This window comes from Enhydra lutris, unplaced genomic scaffold, assembly GCF_002288905.1.
Source record: "Enhydra lutris kenyoni isolate GAN:26980312 unplaced genomic scaffold, ASM228890v2 scaffoldscaffold5, whole genome shotgun sequence".
NCBI lineage: Eukaryota > Metazoa > Chordata > Mammalia > Carnivora > Mustelidae > Enhydra > Enhydra lutris.
The window spans coordinates 19,719,616-19,741,104 of record NW_019154089.1 but is presented as its reverse complement, the minus strand read 5'-3'; the positions used below and the strand labels follow the sequence as shown (position 1 = coordinate 19,741,104).

The window sequence follows — 21,489 nt, the reverse complement described above, 5'->3', positions numbered from 1 at the left end:
TTGGGGATATGATTTCTCAGCTGCGGAGCATTCAGTTAAAGCTTTTCTTATCCCCTTTCCAACTCTGTTCCCCAGAGGTGATTCATATTCTGAAGATGGCTTATGTCTTTCCTATTCATGTATTTATACTTGGACTAAGTGTCTAAAACTAGTATATAGTGTCGATCTGTGGTTTAAAATTTATACCAATTCACATTATATTGCGGTAATTTACTGCAGCCTATTTTCTTCACAGTAAACATATTTTCAAGATTTAAATATGCTGACAGATACAGATCAAGCCCATTCATTTTAATTGCTGTATAGTAATCCACTATAACATTTTTTCCCTTTTTCAAAACTCAAAAACAACATTTTTTCCATTTTTCTATTCATGGAAATTTAGGTTGTTTCCAATTCTTCACTATTATAAATTATTGTTGCATGAATATTCCTTGTACACATTTGTGGAAATGTCTTTGGACTATACACTTATGGGGTCATAGGATTTGGACATTTTTAACTTTATTAAGTGTTGGTAAATTACTATCCTAAGTGGTTGGGCTAATTTATAGTCATAAGCATTTTTTTTTATAGTCCTAAGCATTTTGATAGAGAATATGATCTTGACTTTTCAATATCCAACTCAAAATGTGGTTTTGGGGGCGCCTGGGTGGCTCAGTGGGTTAAGCCGCTGCCTTCAGCTCAGGTCATGATCCCAGGTCCTGGGTTCAAGCCCCGCATTGGGCTTTCTGCTCAGCAGGGAGCCTGCTTCCTCCTCTCTCTCTGCCTGCCTCTCTGCCTACTTGTGATTTCTCTCTGTCAAATAAATAAATAAAATCTTTAAAAAAAAAACAAAACGTGGTTTTGTTAGACCTTTTACCTTTTATCCATCTGATACAGAAAGTTCTCTCATTATGGTTTTAATTTGCAATTACAAGATTACTATGAGTTTGAACTTTTTTTCCATGATTATGGTTTTTCAGGTTTCTTCTGTGAATTATCCATTTTTCTATCGCAATTCAGTCTTCCCTTTATTTGATTTATGAGGAAGTTTTATAATTTCTGGATGTAATTGTCAGCTGTGAATTTTAAGTATTTTTTTTTTCCAGTTTGTGGTTTGGAGACTTTCCTTAGGGTCTGAAGAAAACCTTACTTGATTAAGATTTCTGTAGTCTGTCTGCTAAAATGTATTGCTTATCCTTTTCCACCTTGTTATAGTGTGGTGCGGACACCATAGGAGTAGGTGAATTTTACATGTTCTTCTGGGACCCATGTAGACACTGCTCTTGAAGCTAGACTGATCTTCCTAACTGATTTGTGTCTTTCGGGCTCTTGACTACCAGTAGAATCTAGGGTGCACTGATCACCCAGACCTCCTGAACCATTTCACCTGACACCATCAGAATGAGAGCTAAAAAGACTGGAAACCTAAAATGTCGCCACTTGAGCAACAACTGACAAGCAGCCAGGAAAAGATTTCCTACATGTTTTTCACAGACTGAAAATTGTGCCTAGATTCAGAATCCCTGAATGAGAAGCTTTATATTTCACATAGAAAAGTTACAAGCTATTCAAAAGATTACACAAGGTTTCTACCACAACTTGTAAGGCTTAATCTTTGAGAGAGCATCTCAGAAGCAGGGAAACAGATTATGTTACAGCCACCCCACATATGATCTCTTGGTTGTTATTTTAAAAGCATTGGCGAGACTTAGCTGTGTACCCCCAGGCAATAACTGCTTTCTTTTGAAACCTTGTTCTCTCCAAATACAAAATTAGGAAAAGGGATTTGGTATCTAAAATTTTACCACTCTTTTTTTCTCTTACCCACACAATTTCTATTACTAGAAACAATTCCCTGGTTTAGGTGTTAATCTCAAACTTTGACTACCAAGTACTCTAATGAGGAGTCTCCATAAGATCTGTGCAGTAGTTCTAAGAAGCCTCCCAAAATGCAAAGCAGGGTGCCTGGGTGGCTCAGTTGGTTAAGCAACTGACTTCAGTTCAGGTCATGATCCTGGAGTCCTGGGACTGAATCCCACGTTGGGCTCCCTGCTTGGCAGAGAGTCTGCTTCTCCCTCTGACCTCTCTCCTCTCATGCTCTCTTTCAAATAAATAAAATAAATAAATACATAAAATGCATAGCATTTGTAAATTCTCATTCTTTATCCTAGATTTTCATGTGAATTTTTTAGTCTGCTGCACATATCTGGATTTATTTTAATGTAAACATGATGTATTTGAAACTTAATTTTCAAGAAAGTTGAAGCTCCAGGAAGAGATACTGTGTTATTCTGTGACTTTGAATAGCCCAAGTTCATTTGTAAAAACACCAATGGGGCTACGGTTCCTGGAGCAAAGGCTTCCTATAGCCATATGTTTCACTACTGGCCAAACACACGCAGGGCAATTCAGTTGTATGGTCTATTTGTTGTCCTTTGAACTTTCTATTTCTTACCTAAAGATTTTTACTGATATCATTTTCCAGTCCGGAGTACTTCTCCTGTTAATTTTTCTGAGAACTTAAAGACCCTGTTTCTCTGATAAGATTTCCCAAGCTTATGGAGCTATTCTTTTTGTGCTCAGAGTATCTGCTCTTTTTGCTGTGGACTCAGAGCTCACTGTCTTGTATTGTTGGTTCCTGTATTGCACACATTTATCACTAACTGAACGACAAGCTCCTGCAGGTCAGGTCTGTGTCTCAGACCGCCTTGTCTTTCTTGGTCCTCGTTAGGGCAATCCTTCCGGGTAGGAAACTTCTACTTCTTAAAAAAAAAAAAAAAAAAAAAAAAAATCTGTAAATATTTGTAGGCCATGATGAGATTACCCTCATAAAATGTAGAAAAAGAAGGGAAGGGAGAGAATTCATATTTTAGTTCATTTAGCTGCTGTTAAGAAAATAACACAGAATGGGTAGATTATAAACAGAAATTTATTGCTCACAGTTCTGGAGACTGGGAAGCCCAAGATCAAGGCACCTGCATGGTCACACTCTTGTGAGGGCTCTTTCTGGTTCATGGCTGTCACCGTCTCACTCTGTCCTCACATGTTGGAAGGGGTGAGGAAGCTCTGTGGAGTCTCTTTTATTTATTTTCTTATTTATATATTTTTAAAGATTTATTTATTTGAGACGTGGGGATGGGCAGAAAGAGAATCCTCAGCAGACTCTCCACTGAGTGCAGAGCCCGATGTTACTCGATGCCGTGACCCCCGAGATCATGACCTGAGCCAACACCAAGAACCAAGAGCTCAATGCTCAACCAACTGGGTCACCCAGGCACCCCTGTGGAGTCTCTTATAACAGCATTAACCCCATTCATGAGGGCGCTACCCTCAGATTCCTATCACTTCCCAAAGGCCCCACCTCCAAATACCATTACATTGGCCACTGGGATTTGAAAACTTGAATTCTGAAGGGACACAAACATGCAGACTAAAGCAAGAAGCTGACACTGACTGATGCTAACTCTGTGGATGTGCTGTGCAAACAACACGAACATGCTGTACATATTACACTCGGTCTTTACAACAACGCTGTGAGGTAAGTATCGCTAGCCACATCTTACAGATAAGAATACTGAGGTTCTGAGAGATTAAATAACTCCCCAAACATCACACCACTGTGAGTGAGCTGGAATGCTGGCCACTAATTCCCTGGTATTGGATCTTAAGTTCTTAACTATTAAGAGGAAAGAGAAATGGGAATATAGGTCAGACCAATTTAACATAGGTGGGGGGATTGGTGTAACACAAAATATTACCCGTGGTTAGGAGGTGGGAGGCTGTGCTCTTTCTTGTAGATGGAACTACTATTTTTCTAGCAGGAAGTAGAGGCTTTCTAGTCAAACGGTTGTCTTAATGAGGTCCAGGAGAGACTAAGAGGTCTGAGGCATGGACCTGACCTGGAGGAGCATGCAGTCTAGTTAGGAATATGTGTGTATAATACAGGAACCAGTGATCTAAGATGGTGTTCCGGGCTCAATTTAACAGGCGCCACTGCACAGCAAGAAGGCCCAAGGCACCGGTGAGAGGGCCAGAAGAAAGGACAGTGAGAACACAAATTCCCCCAGAACCAACTTCCTTTCTTCTAGCTGACCCCTCATAAAAACCAAACTCTTACTCAGCCTGTCAGTCTGATACCATGCCTGGCCTCAGCAATTGTGCCTGCTCAGCATTCCCACAGACGGATATAATTTTCCAGAATGGAGGGCAGAAAAATTATATTTTTCTTCTGCCATGATAACATCCCCACAATTAGGGGAAAAATAGCCAGGAACTGATATTTTACAAGGTCACGCTTCATTTTCTCTGGCTTGATGCAGCCCAGGGAAGACGGTTTAATTTCTAAGAAGCCAGTGGGAACTCTGGGGGATGAGTATCTAGTAGAGTCTGTGCCCCCAGAGTTTGATGGGTCTTCTGCAGAGTCTCCTTAAGTGGGAGAATATAAAATTGTACAGCGAAATGGTTTAACATGCAGCCAGTCAGTGAGGTTTTGTTGGATCAATGAAGGCCAACTCTGAGTGTTCCCTGCTGGGCTTCCTAACGCCCTGGGACACTCAGCTGAACTATCTATTAAGACTATTTTCCCAAGTCATTTGTGTTAGATTATAGGCTATAAACTGCTTATTGTTGCCCGTCCGCCGTAAATATAAAGCAATCATTTTTAATGCAAGCAGCTGTTGGGCTGGCTTCTCCAAGATGCTTTGCCCAGGGACTCACATTCTGCTGTTTTCTCCTTCATCAAGCGCTTTTCTGATTGTTTTTCTGCTCTGCTGCATACCACACACGTGGTGGTCGTGGGGGTATAAATTTTCCTTGCAGAGCTTTGTTTGGACACATGGTTTCTAAAAATGTCCAAAAGGAATTGAAGGTGCAGAGGGGCAATTTAAGTCGTAGGAAATCTGGTGACTCAAGTCCTCAACACGGCATCTAATTTCTTAAAATGACCTTGGAAGCACCAACTCATTTTTTCTAATCTCCTGTGGTAAGATCTGGAATTTTGGATTATATGTATTGATTAAAAAATTCTAAATGTGCCAGGGTACCATGCTAGATTTTGAGGATATAAAAGTGAGCCAAAATTGACATGGTGCCTATTCCCTGCCTCTCCCCACCCTCAGTTTTACCGAGGTATAATGGACAAATAAAATTGTAAGATGTTTAAAGTGTACAATGTGATGATTTGATAAACATACACATTGTGAAAGGATTCCCCCTAGTGAGTTAATTAACAGGCCCATCACCTCATGTATTTCCTCCCCTCTTTTTTTGGCAAGAACATTCAAGTTCTATTCTCTTAGCAAATTTCAATTATATAACATAGTGTTATCAACTAGAGCAACTATGTTATACGTTCAATCTTCAGACCTTATTCATTTTTTTTTAAGATTTTATTTATTTATGTGACACAGAGAGAGATCACAAGTAGGCAGAGCAGCAGGCAGAGAGATGGGGGGTGGGGGAAGGAGGCTCCCTGCTGAGCAGAGAGCCCGATGCAGGGCTCGGTCCCAGGACCCTGAGATCATGACCTGAGCTGAAGGCAGAGGCTTAAACCACTGAGCCACCTCGGCACCCCCAGACCTTATTCATCTTATACCTCAAATCTGTACCCTTTGACTAGCTCTATTTCCTCCACTTCCCAGCCCCTGGCAACTATTTTTCTACTTTCTGTTTCTATGAGTTCAATCCCCTGCCTCTTATAGTCCAGTAGGAGAGACAGACTGATCAAACAAATGCATAAATTGTGATATAAATATGAAGGAAATTTAAGAAACAAATAAAATGCCCAATCTAGTGATTTGTGGAGATTTTCCCAAGCAAGCAGCATTTGAGCTGAGGTAAGTTGAGTGGACTCTGCAAGGGAAGAGGGATAATGAGGACAGGATTTCCAGGAAGGCTTAAAGGCACATTCAATGGGAACGAGCATTGTAAGAACTAACTTAAGGGCAGGGTACTAGATGCAGAGGAGACAAACAGCCCAGTGGGGCTAGAGAGGCAAGCAGGGTCTAGATCTAGCAGGGCTATGGGGCCCTTGTGAAGAAGAGCTTGGGCTCCACCCTGAGACCAATAGGAAGCCACCGGTGGATGTAGCCCTTAAGACGTTAGGAGGTAACTGCTGGTTTGCTTGAATCATACTTCAGTGAAATGTTGGGATAATTTACAGAGAGAATTATTTTCCTGTGCATGGTGGAGTTAAAGGGACCAAGGCAAGATATTAAGGCACCCAAGCAAAGCTACAACGAGAAGCCATTTTTACCCCTACGCCTGAAGAGGCAAGGGGAGGAAGCAGTGACAGCAGGAGCCAGGATGGTGAGTTGCCCTGCAGAAGCTGTGGTCATGGAGTATCACAGATAATGACAGAACTGAAGCATTCCATTGGAAATAAATATTTCAAACTCTCTTGCCTTGTGCCCTCCAGTCTCCTGCTGGATCCTTCATTGACTGAACCTAAACAGAAGCCAGAAAGCCAAAGGAATTCATTGAGATCAGCATCCTCTCCCACACCCCAAACAGGTACAAAGAAGGGAGGTACTTATTAACACCCTTTCACAAATGAGCCAAAAGAGACTCAGACAGGTTAGACCAATTGCCCAAGCTCCACAGATGTAAGTGGAAAATCCCAGACTCAAACCCAAGTCTCCCTGCCTCTATACACCTATGGTCTTAACCACTACTCTATACTGGTTCTCACCTACATGGCACAGCATTATGCTGGGCCCTTTGTTTGAGGTTGGGAGGGAGAGTTTGAGACTTCAAAGAGTAGGAAGTGGTAAACAGTCAAAGATGGCAAGAATCAATCCTTTCCCTCCCTGTGTGCATGTACTCTTCATGTCAAATGAAGTTGTCTAATTTCCCTCTTCTTGAATTTGCCTCAGTGACTTTATTCTAATCATCTGAAATCTGAGATTTCTGAGGCTAGGTCACAAAAAGATTTGCAGTTTGCTCTTCCATATGCTCCCTCTTAGAGGACAGCTGCCATGCTGTAAGAAGTCTGACCCACATAGAGAGGCCACAGGTAGACATTCCAGGTGGAACCTCAGCTGAGTTCTAAGCTGAGAGCCAACAATAAATGCAACCCGTATTAGTGAGCTGTCTTGGACATCCAGGCCAGTTGAGCCTTCAGATAACTAGCCTCGACCACCATCTGATTATAACCACATGTGAGATGTCTAAGCAAGAACTACCTGGCTGAGCCCAGCCAACTCAAGAACTGTGAGAGATACTAATACATTGCTTTAAGCTGTTAATTTAGGGGTGGTTTGTTATGCATTTATGGATAGTCAGAACATAGGGTAAGGTTTCTGACTTCATGGAAACATTATTTAGATAAATAGGACATAAGCATACCACATGCACTCCCTCTCCCATGTAAGTGTTAATAAGGAAACTTATTTTTTCTGGAAACTCTCCTTCCTCTGCACAAATCTGGATGTCACTAATTCTTGAGCCATCTCCTTGTTAGTCTATAAGGCTTTCCCTTCCTGTGAATGCCTCAGGGTACAAGTGAAAGGCCCAGACAGGGAAGATGGAGAGTACCTTGTATCAAAGCTCCCTGCCTTCCCCTCCATCCCAGCTTCCGGCCACTCACGCTCTCCACCAGTATGGAATAAAGGTGTGGAACATACTCTAGGTGATACAGGACTCAGACAAGAAGAAGGTAAACCAAGGTTGAAGCAAAGGAAGATTTGTAGGAAAGCTTTTATCAGAGAAAGGAAATAAAAGACTCATAAATTATCCTAGCCCAGGACTAGATGTAAGCCTGGGTCTAGCAGGGTTTCTCAGACTCAGCACTACTGATCTTTTGGACCAGATAATTCTTTGTTGTGGGGACTATTCCATGCATTATAGGACGTTTAGCAGCATCTCTGGTCTCTACCCACTAGATGCTAATAGCACCTCTCCACCAGTTGTGAAACCCAAAAGAAGTCTCCAGACTTTGCCAAATGTTCTTGGGGGCGGGAGGAATGGCAAAACTGAAAACCTCTACCCCCTTCCTTCTTTCACTGAAGACATTCCTTCTCAGATGGTGAGAAAAACCTGTGATTTCCTGCCACAGCTCTCCTTCACCCTTCCAGGTACATGACCAGCACCAATTCTTTCATCTGTCTCTACCAGGTTCCCCTCTCCCCAGTCTTCCTCTGGCCAGATGGCACTCAGGCTCTCTGGGGGCTTTTCAGAGACATGACATGGTATTTCAGTCTGAGTTCATTCTATACCCCAGGCTAAGAATGATACAGGCCGGATTAATGGGTGAGCCACTAGGCAGCTATCCAGAGCACCAGTCAATAGGGGCTCCCAAAATGTTACTGGCATAAAACTAGAGTAGGGATCCAGTTAACTCAGCTCTCCACACACGATGGTTAACAAAACTGGTGAGACATAAACTGGTTTGGCTGCAGTTAAACACTCCCTATACTGCCAACCTCTCTCTGTTGATATTTTTTTTGTGGCAGTACATGGTGTGTACAAGTCTTCACCACTAACTTTGAGACTGGCCCTCTGAGAGTTCTGTGTAACCAACCAGCCTACTGAAATTCTGAAACTGAAAAATTCATGATGCTGTATGTGGTCTTTTCTGGGAATGGCTTCTTAAAATGTCTACATTTAAAGAGTTTAATATGCCTCCTCAAGAAATTGTCTAGTTCAAAAATCGTGTGTAGTATGTACATGGAAAATATTTCCTGATTTTAAACATAAAAAAGCATTTACTTTTATTATTTTTTTCCATTCCTATTAAATACTGAACAGACATATAAGGAACAGACAAAATTGTGTAAAAAGGATCCAGGTTAGTCACCTGACATGTCCAATGTCTCAGTCTGACAGGACTGCATGCATAGTGTTGCTGGGAGGTGAAGGGACAGAAACTCATAAAAATTGCACTGGACTTGTACTTCCCTGATGGCAAGTGATGTGGAGCACTTTTTCATGTGTCTGTTGGCCGTTTATACTTCTTCTTTTGGAGAAGTGTCTGTTCATGTCTTCTGCTTATTTCTTGGATTATTTATTTTTTTGGGTGTGAGTTTGATAAGTTCTTTATAGATCTTGGATACCCACCCTTTATTTGTTATGTCATTTGCAAATATCTTCTACTATTCCGTAGGTTGCCTTTTAGCCTTGTTGACTATTTCCTTTGTTGTGCAGAAACTTTTTATCTTAATGAAGTCCCAATAGTTCATTTTTGCTTTTGTTTCCCTTGCCTTTAGAGACGTGTCTTGCAAGAAGTTGCCATGGCTGATGTCGAAGAGGTTACTGTCTGTGTCCTCCTCTAGGATTTTGATTGATTCCTGTCTCACATTGAGGTCTTTCAACCATTTTGAATTTATCTTTGTGTATGGCGTAAGAGAATGGTTCAGTTTCATCCTTCTGCATGTGGCTGTCCAATTTTCCCAACACCATTTATTGAAGAGACCATCTTTTTTCCACTGGATATCCTTCCCTGCTTTGTCAAAGATTGGTTGAACATAGAGCTGAGCCATTTCTGGGCTCTCTATTCTGGTTCATGGATCTATGTGTCTGTTTTTGTGCCAGTACCATGTTCTTGTGATGGTCACAGCTTTATAACATAGCTTCAAGTCAGACATTGTGATGCCCCCCACATTGGTATTCTTTTTCAACATTCCCCTGGTGATTCAGGATCTTTTCTGGTTCCATATAAATTTTAGGATTGTTTGTTCTAGCTCTAAAAAATGTCAATGGTATTTTGATAGGGATTGCACTGAAAGTGTAGATTGCTCTGGGCAAGATAGACATTTTAACAATGTTTATTCTTCTAATCCATAAGCATGGAGTGTTTTCCACCACTGTGTGTCTTCTTCAATTTCTTTAATAAGTGTCATGTAGTTTCTAGAGCACAGATCCTTTACCTTCTTTAGTTAGGTTTATTCCTAACCATCTTGCGGTTTTTGGTGCAATTGAGATACCACCTTGCACTAGTTAGAATGGCTAAGATTAATAAGGCAGGAAACAACAAATGTTGGTGAAGATGTGGAGAAAGGGGAACCCTCTTACATTGTTGGTGGGAATGCAAGCTGTGCAGCCACTCTGGACAACAGTATGGAGGGTCCTCAAGAAGTTAAAAGTAGAACTACCCTATGACCCAGCAATTGCACTACTAGATATTTACCTCAAAGATACAGATGTGGTGAAAAGAAGGGGCACATTCACACCAATGTTCATAGCAGCAATGTCCACAATAGCCAAACTGCAGGAGGAGCTGAGATGTCCTTCAACAGATAAATGGATAAAGAAGATGTGGTTCATATACACAATGCAATATTACTCAGCCAGCAGGAAAGATGAATACCTACCATTTACACTGACATGGATGGGACTAGAGGAGATTATGCTAAGTGAAATAAGTCAAGCAGAGAAAGACAATTATTATACGGTTTCACTCATATGTGGAATATAAGACATAGTGCAGAGGAGAATAGGTGAAGGAAGGGAAAACTGAATGGGAAGAAATCAGAGAGGGAGCCAAACCATGAGAGACTCTGGACTCTGGAAAACAAACTGAGGGTTGAGGAAAGGGAGGTGAGGGGGATGGGGTAACTGGGTGATGGGTATTTAGAAGGGCACAAGATGTGATGAGCACAGGGTGTTACACACAACCAATGAATCACTGAACATTATATCAAAACTAATGACGTACTATATGTTGGCTAATTGAATTTAAATTAAAAAATTGCACTGGAAACCTTTTCTTTTTACTCCCATTTATTTCCATGTAAAATCAGATCAAGATGAATCTTCAAAGTAATTTTAAAGTATAAATCAAGTAAAAATAAGAAACAGTCTGAAATTTAAGTCAGGAAATCAGGAAGAGCAGATTATCTATCTGACCTTAGGGTCTTGACAAAGACTGGGTGCTAACTGCAAGTATAAGAGTCTCAGATCTTGGGCGCCTGGGTGGCTCAGTGGGTTGAGCCGCTGCCTTCGGCTCAGGTCATGATCCCAGGGTCCTGGGATCGAGTCCCGCATCGGGTTCTCTGCTCGGCGGAGATCCTGCTTCCCTCTCTCTCTCTCTGACTGCCTCTCCATCTACTTGTGATCTCTCTCTGTCAAATAAATAAATAAAATTAAAAAAAAAAAGAGTCTCAGATCTTTTTCAGCTCCATTAGGTAAGCCCAACTCCTCTTGTTTGAATTAATAATTCCTTAATGCACTGGCCAACCACCGTCTCCTGGACCCCAAGCAAGAAAATGCTCATCAGTTATTGGGGTTGAAGAAGTCTCCCTGCTGTATGCTTCCTATGTGCAATCTCAAGGTCGCGAATGTGTTACTCCTGGTCCTGCAAGAAGCAGAGGCCAAGACAGAATTAGACATGCAAGAGATCCACTGGAAAATGTCTGTAAGAGATGCAGAGGAGGAGTTTGAGAAGGTAAGAAGAGATATCTGACCACAATGCAGGGCTGACCCTGTGCAGGCCAGAGGGAAGGAAGGATAGGCAGCTAGGTTGGCAGGGTCTCGGACTGTAGCACAGAGCTAGGACATTTTTGGCCAAGCTGAAGGAGAGTCCTAGAGCCAATGTACATAGCACCTCATAAGTATGGGCCTGCCTTAGTACCCCTCTTGTGCTCAATCATTGGGTGAGAGTAGCCCAAGGGAAGCAAAGCCTCAGAGCAGATGGCATGGTAGATTTGGAGCACAGCATCTGGGGCTGTTTATCAATTGTAGTCACAATGACACAGTAGGAATTCTGAGTGGTGCATCTTCAAGGCCACCATAGCTATGGAAGCCTTAGTGCAGCAGAAGGCCATGGGTGAAGAGGACAGTAGAGGAAGGAAGAGGGATATCAGCAGTTAAAGGAGGCCAAGACTGATTTGACCCAGTTCTGCCCGAACCCAACTTACACCTTAAATGAGGGTTGGGACTACTTAGAGGCTTCTGACTCCTGAGTCCCAGGTGAGCACCAATAGCCACCAAATCAGCTAGTTAGTAATAGCTTGGAAAGCAAGCACCATTGACCATATTTTACCTAAAAAATTGTAATTCAGGTTTCAAACAACCAATTTTCAATTTGATTTTGGGATTGCAGACATACCAACACAGGGGACTGTCAACAAGAGAGTATTTTCACTCTTATAATGAAATAGCAATTATCAGAGAATATCCAATAGTAGGATAAGATACCTACCTTTACACAACTGATACTGTTATGTAGCTGAGAAAATGCAATGATTTCTCTTAGAAATATTGATTAAGTGACTCATGTATTGTCAGGAATTGTCCCAGATGCTAGAAAAACAGGTAGACATATTTGGAGTTATTCAAAAAGTGAAAAACTAAAAAATGCAGGTACAAGTCATAGGGAGATAGATTTAGATTTGAAATACCAAAAAATATCTTAAATTTTTTCAATAATTCTGTTACACATCATCTTCCATTGTGCTTCCCAGGTCTTTGATCATACAGCTGTTGTCTCGTTGATTGCACTGTATTCCAGTTAGTTATTTATGGATTTCTTTTCTCCTGAGAGTTTCCAAAATCTCCAAGGAACACATGTATTAATTCACTAATTAAATAACTCATTGCTCATATATTTATTCAGCAAAGGTTTTTTGAGTGCTTTGTGCCTGCTGTTGGTATCTGGGGAGGCCAAAATAAATAAGACAGAAGACCTGTCCTCCAGGAGCTCACAGTAAATTAGGGAGAAAGATGATGAGACATTAGTATAAATCTGAATAGTGTGTGCTATGGTGGAGGTATTTACTGAGAAAAGCAGGAGCATTAGGAGGGAATACCTTGTTCTGCTGAGGGGGTGTCAGTGAAGGAAATTCATCATAAAATTGCTGACTCTTCAGCTGTATCACGGAGGACAAGCAGAAGTTATCCAGGATTTTATCCCTAGTTTCCAGCACAAAACAAGTTCTCAATTCATCTCTGCAAAAATGAATAAACGAATAAATGAATGATACATAAATAGAGTATAACCAAGAGTATTTTTTCCTGACCAGCAATAATTGCCGGGCATCCTGGTAACAGCACCTCACTGCTGGCTCCAGAAGTGGGCCCATGACCCAGGTCATGGCAATCACATGAACAGCTCTGGTCAGTGACTGGTTCAGGAGACTGGACATGGTTGAACTTGGTATAGGGAAACTCATCTAAGGACCTGCTTGAGCAACTGAAGGATAGACTCTCTCTTTTTGCTGACTGGGAGCTGTGAGGTTGTCAGTCTGGGGCATCTGGGGACCTCTTGGTTGAGAGAAGTCTGCTGAGGGTGAGCAGGGAGCAGGGGTAGCAAGGGAGAAATTGTGTCCCGGTAACATTGTTTTGGCTCCTGGATCCGACAGTATAACAAGTAGGTCTACTCCTTAACTGTTCTTTGGGTGATCAGTAAATTACCTTTTGGGGGGGATATGTATGAGGTGGGGTTTAAGCCAGTTTTAATTGGCTCTTCTATTACTTGTGGCCAAACATGTGTTAACTAATAGAGATAAATAGCTATTTATAGTATAAATTGCTTCACAAATTACTGAGTTCGTCATTTCCAGAATGGTTCATTTAAAATCAAGTCTATCAGAAAAGGAAATGCTACATTACTAGAGAATCCTAAGTCTTTTTCAGCTTTGCTGATTGAGCTTAGGTTTCTGTCTGTTACCTGAGGAAGAGAGTGCTTGTGAAAGAGAGAGAAAGAGAGAGAGAGAAAGACAGGAGTGGAGGAGAGACTTGGCACCATAACATCACCAGATTGCCCAGCATCATTTCAGAATTACAATTTACTTCTTGTGAGTGACAAAATATACCCAAACCAGAAAGAACTGACACACTAAAATTTTTATTAAAAAGAATTAACAAATGTGCAGGTTGGCTGAGAGAAAGAGATGTGGCCACTGAGGCATAGCGGCTGAAAAAGATATTTCTTCTTTTCCTTCCTTCCCCTAAGTGCACCATCTAAAGAAGGAATTACTATCAAACACAAACATCCTCACCACAGTGACAACTTTGGCAGGGACCAGAGGAGAAAGTGCCCACTGGCCCTGTTCCCAGGGGTCTGAGTCAAGAAGACAGGAATCTGTGTAGCACATCTGGGGCAGGAGAGCAGATGCCTAATGGAAGCCTAGGACCAGAGAAGGTGCATTTTATGAAACAGAAATACAAATAAATAGCTGATACCAGAAGACAGAGCTTTTCCTGACTATTAGAAACCTCTGGTTCTATTTATAAAGATGACATGTTCCACAGAACCAGTTTTCTCTGTTACTAATTGAGACTAAAGCATCAACATATTCCAGGCACATGTGGGAAGGGATGAGATGTGGGTTCAGGGCTCCGACCTCTTTAATGAAATTACTCTGCATCTGGGTCAGGACACATGCAGAGTGATTTGTACTTTTCCCTCTCAGTAACTAGGAGAGACATAGATGCATATTCTTCCTCTAGATTTCTAGCCCTTCTCACCTTCCTGTCAGTTTCATCTTTCTTCTTTTTGGCTTGTCTGCCACCCCTACCTCTTTTTCATTCTCTTCTAGCAGAGAACGTGCCTGGCTGCTTAAGGGACATGGATTCTGGTTTGGAACTGGCTATTCAACTTCAGGTGTCTTATTTAATCTCTCTGGACTCCAATTTTCTCATCTGAAAAGTGGGCTTAGATAAGTGTTTACCCAATTCATGTTTCCTAAAATATGAAAAACTGGGTTGCCTGCATGGATGTTGAAGACCCTGAGACCTATTTCAGTAAAGAATCATATTCAGCTTTGTTTTGTCAAGGATGGCTCAAATTCATCTGAGAACAAAATCTTTAAAAAAACAAAACAAAACACGGGGACACCTGGGTAGCACAGTTGGTTGAGCGTCCAACTCTTGGTTTTTGCTCGGGTTGTCATCTCAGGTCCTCAGATTAAACCCCATGTTGGACTCCAAACTCAGTGAGAAGTCTGCTTGAAATTCTCCCTTCTTCTTCTGCCCCTCTTCCTATGCTCTCTCTCTCTCTCTCTTTCTCAAATAAGTCTTAAAAAAATAACATGTAGCTACATGTCACTATTCTATGGTATACAGGTTGAAAATTGCTGGTTTTGGGCAATCCTTGGATTGGTTCTCTAAACTTTCTTTTTACCATCCTTCCATTTAGAATAGTTAGGAACAAAAATTACACTTCTCAGACTTGGGTAGCTAAGGTTTTGTATTTGGATTACATCCTACCAATGAAATGAACTCATAGGATATGGGGAAGATATTTTCATTTCTTGCCCAATCCTGATGGATACACTAACCTAGATGAGCTCTAAAAGTCTTGTTCAACTCTATGGGATTTTTATGTTTTCTCTCTCGGCCATACCTCTTCTTAGGCAAAAACCTCATTTAGCTATCATGAATCTGGTTCATTCATTTATTTATTTATTTTCTGAGTTGTAATACATCCCAAGAAAGAGACCAAGGACAAATTAGGGAAGAGTGAATTCTAGCTGGGGGTCATCTTGCTTTGAAATTTTCATCATCTTCTATAGTTCATTTCTGATTTAGTGTGTTATAGTTCATCTTGGGGTCTTACAGCAATTCCAAAAAAAAGAGAGGCTTGGTAAAAAGTTGGAACTATAGCCATGATGCCCCATTATGAGGCCACCATTATGAGGCTGGATTGAGCTGGGTACACAGACTGTTTCCCTTCAGCATCCCCTGTTAGTTTTATTGGGATGATTATATTTCTCATCACATTTCAGGAGCATCTTAAATGCTGCTCTACTTCAAGAAGACAGTCTAGGATGGGCAGGGCCTAGCTCTGGCTCCCTGATGGCTTCATAAGCAGCTTGGTCAGGACAAATAACTACTGTGTCCCTTTGATTATCTGGGTCTAAAATCAATGAAGCAGCGTTTTCCCAACTGCCAGTACTTTAGACAAAGAGCAGATCTTGTATGTAGTGTGGTGAGTTTTAAAACTGAGCTTTTTCAGTGAGTGTCAGATGTTACCAAACTCACTCCGGAACCTGATTCCATGAAGGTTAAACCCTGGAAGCTGGACTCATCAAAACATGAGACGAAGAGAATTTCTGGGTGGATGGTCCTTTGACAAAACTGGAAAGTGGTTAAAGTTTGTCTTTTTCTCCTTCCAAATGACAAAAGTTCAGGTTTCCAACTTTTAGCACTAGAAAGCTTTCCCTATTCTCCTCTGCCCCTTAGAACTGTGCAGTGTTTTAAGTCTGTCCTTCTCAGAGCAAGGAAAAATAGTAAGTTCATTTATCCTGAGGCTGTTGTTTTAACCCTGGCATCCCATCAGTCCTGGATAGCTTCAGAGAGCATAAATGCCAGGGTCCCACAGCTAGAAACCCAACAGTTGGTCTTGGATGGGGCCCACATATACTAACTATTCCAAAGCTCCCAAGGGTTGAGAACCACTAGGGTATTGTTACCTAAACATGCCTCTTCAAAGAGAATCATGGAAAAATTTCCAGGGATCAACTAATCTTCTCCCACTCCTACTCAAAATTTCCATAAAGCAGATTATTGCCATTCACTTTCATTTGCAAGCTTCAAGGTAACCAAACCAGAAGAACAGCTCTTTCCATAAATAAGAAGTTCATAAAATCTTGAGATAATGCCAAGGTTAGTTCAACATAAAGCTTCTATCTAGTAGCTGGTACTTTGTTCTAGAAATTCTGTGCCCATTCTGCTTCCTGGCTTGACTTATGCTCGATTATCCCACCCCTGAACACCCTCAGAACCTGGTTTTCATCCTTTGCCCGGTATCCTGTTCTTCACCTAATCCTCCAGTACTAACCTGATGACAAACACATGGGCTTTGAGTTAGATCTTGTACAAGTTTTGATCCCACCACTTTGTAACTCAGGATCCCTTGGGAAAATTATTTGGAGTCTTGGTTTCTTCATCTGCACAGTAGGAATGATATTTCTTATTCTATCAGTTCAGACTTTTATACATAGTAAATATTCAACAATTGTGAGGCCTCTTTCCCTTCAAATCTCATTGTTTACTTTGTACTTATTTCTACCTATTGTTTATATGACCATAGCCCAAAAGATTTTTAAAAGCAGGATTTAGAGTATCAGTATAAAGATGTTTTAGGCACAATAAGATCTCTAAGCTCCCACCATAAGGGGTCTGACCAAGGCATTCAGGACAGTTATGGAATGGAGGAAACTAATGGATTCAGTGGGAGGAGTGATTTGAAGAAACCCTTGGTAGTCACCAGTGGGAAGCTGAAAAATAAATCCAGAGAAGACCTGGAAAGGGCAGACCACCAGATATCCAAGTAGGAAGCAGAAATCCTGACTGGAGTCTGTTTCAAACCACAGACTCTGAATTTAGGGAAGAAAGCATTAAAAACAATAAATTACCTAAAATGGCAAATTTAAGATTCAACTGCCTCAAACTGTAACAACTTAGGCACTTGTAAAAGAGAAATATTCCAGATGGCAAAGTGGAAGGATGAATTATAGAGAAGGAAGTGGCTAATATCCTGTGCAATACAAAAAAAAGCTTTCCTTGCAGGAGCCAGGCTGGGGAGCCTGGTGTTTCTGGAGACAGAAGTGGGGTGCCATTTGATCAGGGTCAGCTGGCCCCACTGGCCAGCCCTAGGTGCTCAGGGTTCAGGTTTGGTTTCAAATTGCTTTCTGTCTTCTAAGAGATCCTGGAACAAATGACCTTGGTGTCATAGGAGGGGCAAATAGAATGACTACCCAACATGCATAGGACTTTTATTTGACTTGGTCCATCTGGCCTCACTATTTAATTCAGGATCCCATGGACCTAGGTATGATTTCAAATTGCATCTTTTTTTTTTAAGATTTTATTTATTTATTTGACAGACAGAGATCACAAATAGGCAGAGAGAGAAAGAGAGAGGAAGCAGGCCCCCCGCTGAGTAGAGAGCCCTACGTGAGCTTCGATCCCAGGACCCTGGGATCATGACCTGAGCTGAAGGCAGAGGCTTTAACCCACTGAGCCACCCAGGTGCCCCTCAAATTGCATCTTATACTTCTTATCTTACACATCTTATACTTAAACTTTTCATCTTTTACTTCCCTTTATATCAGGTCACTCCAGCTCTGGAACCAAGGGGATTGAATCTGAACGGGTAAACTGGAGACAGGTGAAGGAATCCAACTGCATCCCTGTCAAAGGGGCCTTAGTTCTGGCTTCTTAAAATGTAGTCCTCAGACTGCATGATCTGACTATATGATGCCTCAGTATCACCTCTGAGATTACTTGAAATGCAACACCCTGGCTGCTCTATAGCAAGCCACAGACACTAGTCTTTGTTCTGCAGGATGGGGGTTAAAAGTGGTCAAGACTAAGGCTTACTTCAAGAGATACCCTGTGAAATTTAGAAAAAGATGAGAGGGTAAAACTGATTACTATACTCAGAAATGCTTGGTAACTCAGGATAAAAATAAGTACAACACACCTAAATACAGGATGATAGTGCATGATCAAAGGAGATGTCATTTGTCAGATTTTTTATGCCTGTAGAGAAGGAGATATGATAGGCTGTGCAGCTTATGCTTATGAACTGCCAATGTATGGTATGAAGGTTGGCCTGAAAAATTATGATGCATCATATTGTATGGGCATGTTGCTGGTCTGCAGGCTTCTCAACAGGTTTGGCATGGACAAGATCTATGAAGGCCAACTGGAGGTGACCAGAGATGAATACAATATGGGAAGATTGATGGCCAATGTGGTGCCATCACCCACTATCTGGATGCAAGGCTTGCCAGAACTACTACTGGAAATGAAGTTTTTGGGGCACTCAGGGAGCTGTGGATGGAGGCTTGTCTACGCCTTACAGTACCAAATTATTCCCTGGTTATGATTCAGAATGCAATGAATTCAATGCAGAACTACAATAGAAGCACATCATGGGTCAGAATGTTGCAGATTATATGTGATACCTAATGGAAGAAGATGAAATACTTATAATAAACAATTCTCTCAATACACAAACAATGCAACTCTAGACATGATGGAGGACATTTTTAAGAAAGCTCACAGTTATATGAGAGAATCTATTCTATGAGAAGAAGACTAAAAAAGAAGTGAAAAGGAAAAGGTGGAACCATCCCAAAATGTCTCTTGCCCAGGAGAGAAACTGCATAGCTCAGAAAAAGGCAAGCTTCTTAGCACCCAGGAGTGGGCTGTTGAGAGCTAATAAACCAAACCACATTTTTCTATTAAGATTTTTCAGGTAAAGATAATAAACTTATCCATCAAGCAGCTAAAAAAAAAAAAAAAAAAAAAAAGACAAGAAAAGGAAATCTACCAAATCAGAACCTGCATTTTAACATGAACTGCTAATATGTTTCATATGTATGTTAAGATTTGAGAAACAACATACTCATAGATTTTATATGCAAAGAAGAATACAGACCCCCAAAGAGCCCAGTATGCATCATAAAGGACATTGCCTGTGTCTAATTGTTTCAACAATAGTGCACATCATGGAGTCTACAAATTCCTAATAGCAGTGCCAAGGCCTTGATCCCTAATAATAAAGGCCTTTTGGCCTGAAACAGGGTCCATAAGCAAAGGGCCATCCAGCACTCCATCTCAGCCTCAGCTATTCTGTTCTATTGTTTCTCCTCCTCTCATGGGGCATTCCATGCCAAGTGGAGGAAAGTGAACACGACAGAAAGTTGTATAAAACTGGTTTGCTATCACATTCAGAATAGTTCAGATTCCTTATTGTGGTCTCATAGGGCCCTTCATTCTCTGGGCCTGACTACTTCTTAAAATTTATTTCTTGCCCTCTGTAATGCTGCTCCAGCCATTCTGGCCCTTTTCTTTCTGGAACACACTGAATTCATTCCCAGCTCCTAGCATTTCCTGTTTCCTCTATGGGAATGCTCTTTCTTTCCTCCTGTCAGCATTGCTGAGTCCTCATCGCTTATGTCTCAGCACAAACAATGCTTTTCTAGAAAGACCAAGCCTGCTACTCTGTTTGGGATGCCATCCCACCTATTTTGTCTCTATCAGATTATGGGATTTTCCTCATTGAATTTAATGTTACCTGGTACTCTCATGTTTATATTTACCGATTTATTTCTCCTCCCCTACACATATAGGCTTTAAAAGAGCAGGGAACAGATTCCTCTCCCTGACTGCTACATCCCAAGTGTTTAGAATAATACCTGACAAAGTATTTTTTCAAAGAATGTTTACTGAATTTGAGTGAATGATAGCACTGGGGTGAAACTACTGGCTTTTCAATGATCTGTGTATTCCTGTTTTCTCTGCTCTAATCACTCCACTCATGCCCACAGATAACTCAGAAGGGCTTAGATGGCAGAGCCTGAGTCAATCATATTTTAGGTCTGGCCCACAAAATTGAGATAGGTCACAATGTGGTCACTTCAGGACTGTGTAGTATTCCAATTCAATACAGGTCTGTAAACCCTTATTGACTGCCTATGTACAAGGTACTGTGAAATACAAAGGCAAAATATAAATGCCAAAGGCATCCCAGGAAGACAAAGAGGCATTTACAAAGGTATAGAAGCAAGAAAGGGGGTTGGGAGAACTGCAAAGCTTGCTGATACCAAATGCAAAGTGCAAGCACAGTTTGGACAGACAGAAGAAAAGAAGGTTAGGGAAGGAACCAGAGTGCTTGTAATAATACATATCTTTGAGGTGCTGGACCTACTTTATGTTTGAGGACAGATGCAAATATCTCAAATTCTTTTTAGTTGAAAAGAGCCAGCAGTGAGTTTAGCTGAGAGCATGTTGCAACCTCTAGCCCTCCTCTGTGCTCCCTTTGGGTACCATGAGCACTATACCCAGCAATCTCAAAAGCCCTCACATGCTGGACCCATTAGGCACTGCATACTCCACTGTCTGAGTCATTTCCCCTCTGCCAATAGTAACAAACCCGGAGGAACTCTCCACTAATTGAATCTGAAATGACTCACTCTAAACCAGGGTCTTGAAACTTGAAAATCTCAGCAGCAATACCTTGGCAGTAAGACTCTTGGTTTAAGTTGTCCGGCTTATTGTCTGGGGAGCCAGTGGGCATAAGGAGATAGAGTAGAGGGTATCTGGGAGGAGGGCTTTGGAGCAGGACTTTTGGGTTTTCTCAGAGAGCTGGAAAGACAACAGCATCCACTGTATATCATTGATTGTTGGAGCTCCCAGCTGGTTGCCAAGTGCTAAAAAATGACACTCAGACACGTTTTGTTTGGCACACCTAGTTTTGTTTATAATATTTGATGCAGTATTTAAAAATAAAGAGCTTTCACATTAAATTCTCAGATTTCTGGATTCTCTCAAAGATTTAAAGAGACCTGGCAGGGGGCGCCTGGGTGGCTCAGTGGGTTAAGCCGCTGCCTTCAGCTCAGGTCATGATCTCAGGGTCCTGGGATCAAGCCCTGCATCGGGCTCTCTGCTCAGCGGGGAGCCTGCTTCCTCCTCTCTCTCGGCCTGCCTCTCTGCCTGCTTGTGATCTCTGTCTGTCAAATAAATAAATAAAAATCTTTAAAAAAAAAAAAAAAAGACCTGGCAGTAACCCACTACAAGTGAAGAGTGCATGCCCTTGTACAGGCTGTATGCTCC

General features: G+C 41.5%; 1 pseudogene; it reads left to right on the top strand.

Annotated features, from left to right (window-relative positions):
• The first annotated feature begins 17,685 nt into the window (after nucleotides 1-17,685).
• LOC111141087 lies at nucleotides 17,686-20,833 on the top strand (annotated as a pseudogene).
• The last annotated feature ends 656 nt before the right edge of the window (nucleotides 20,834-21,489 follow it).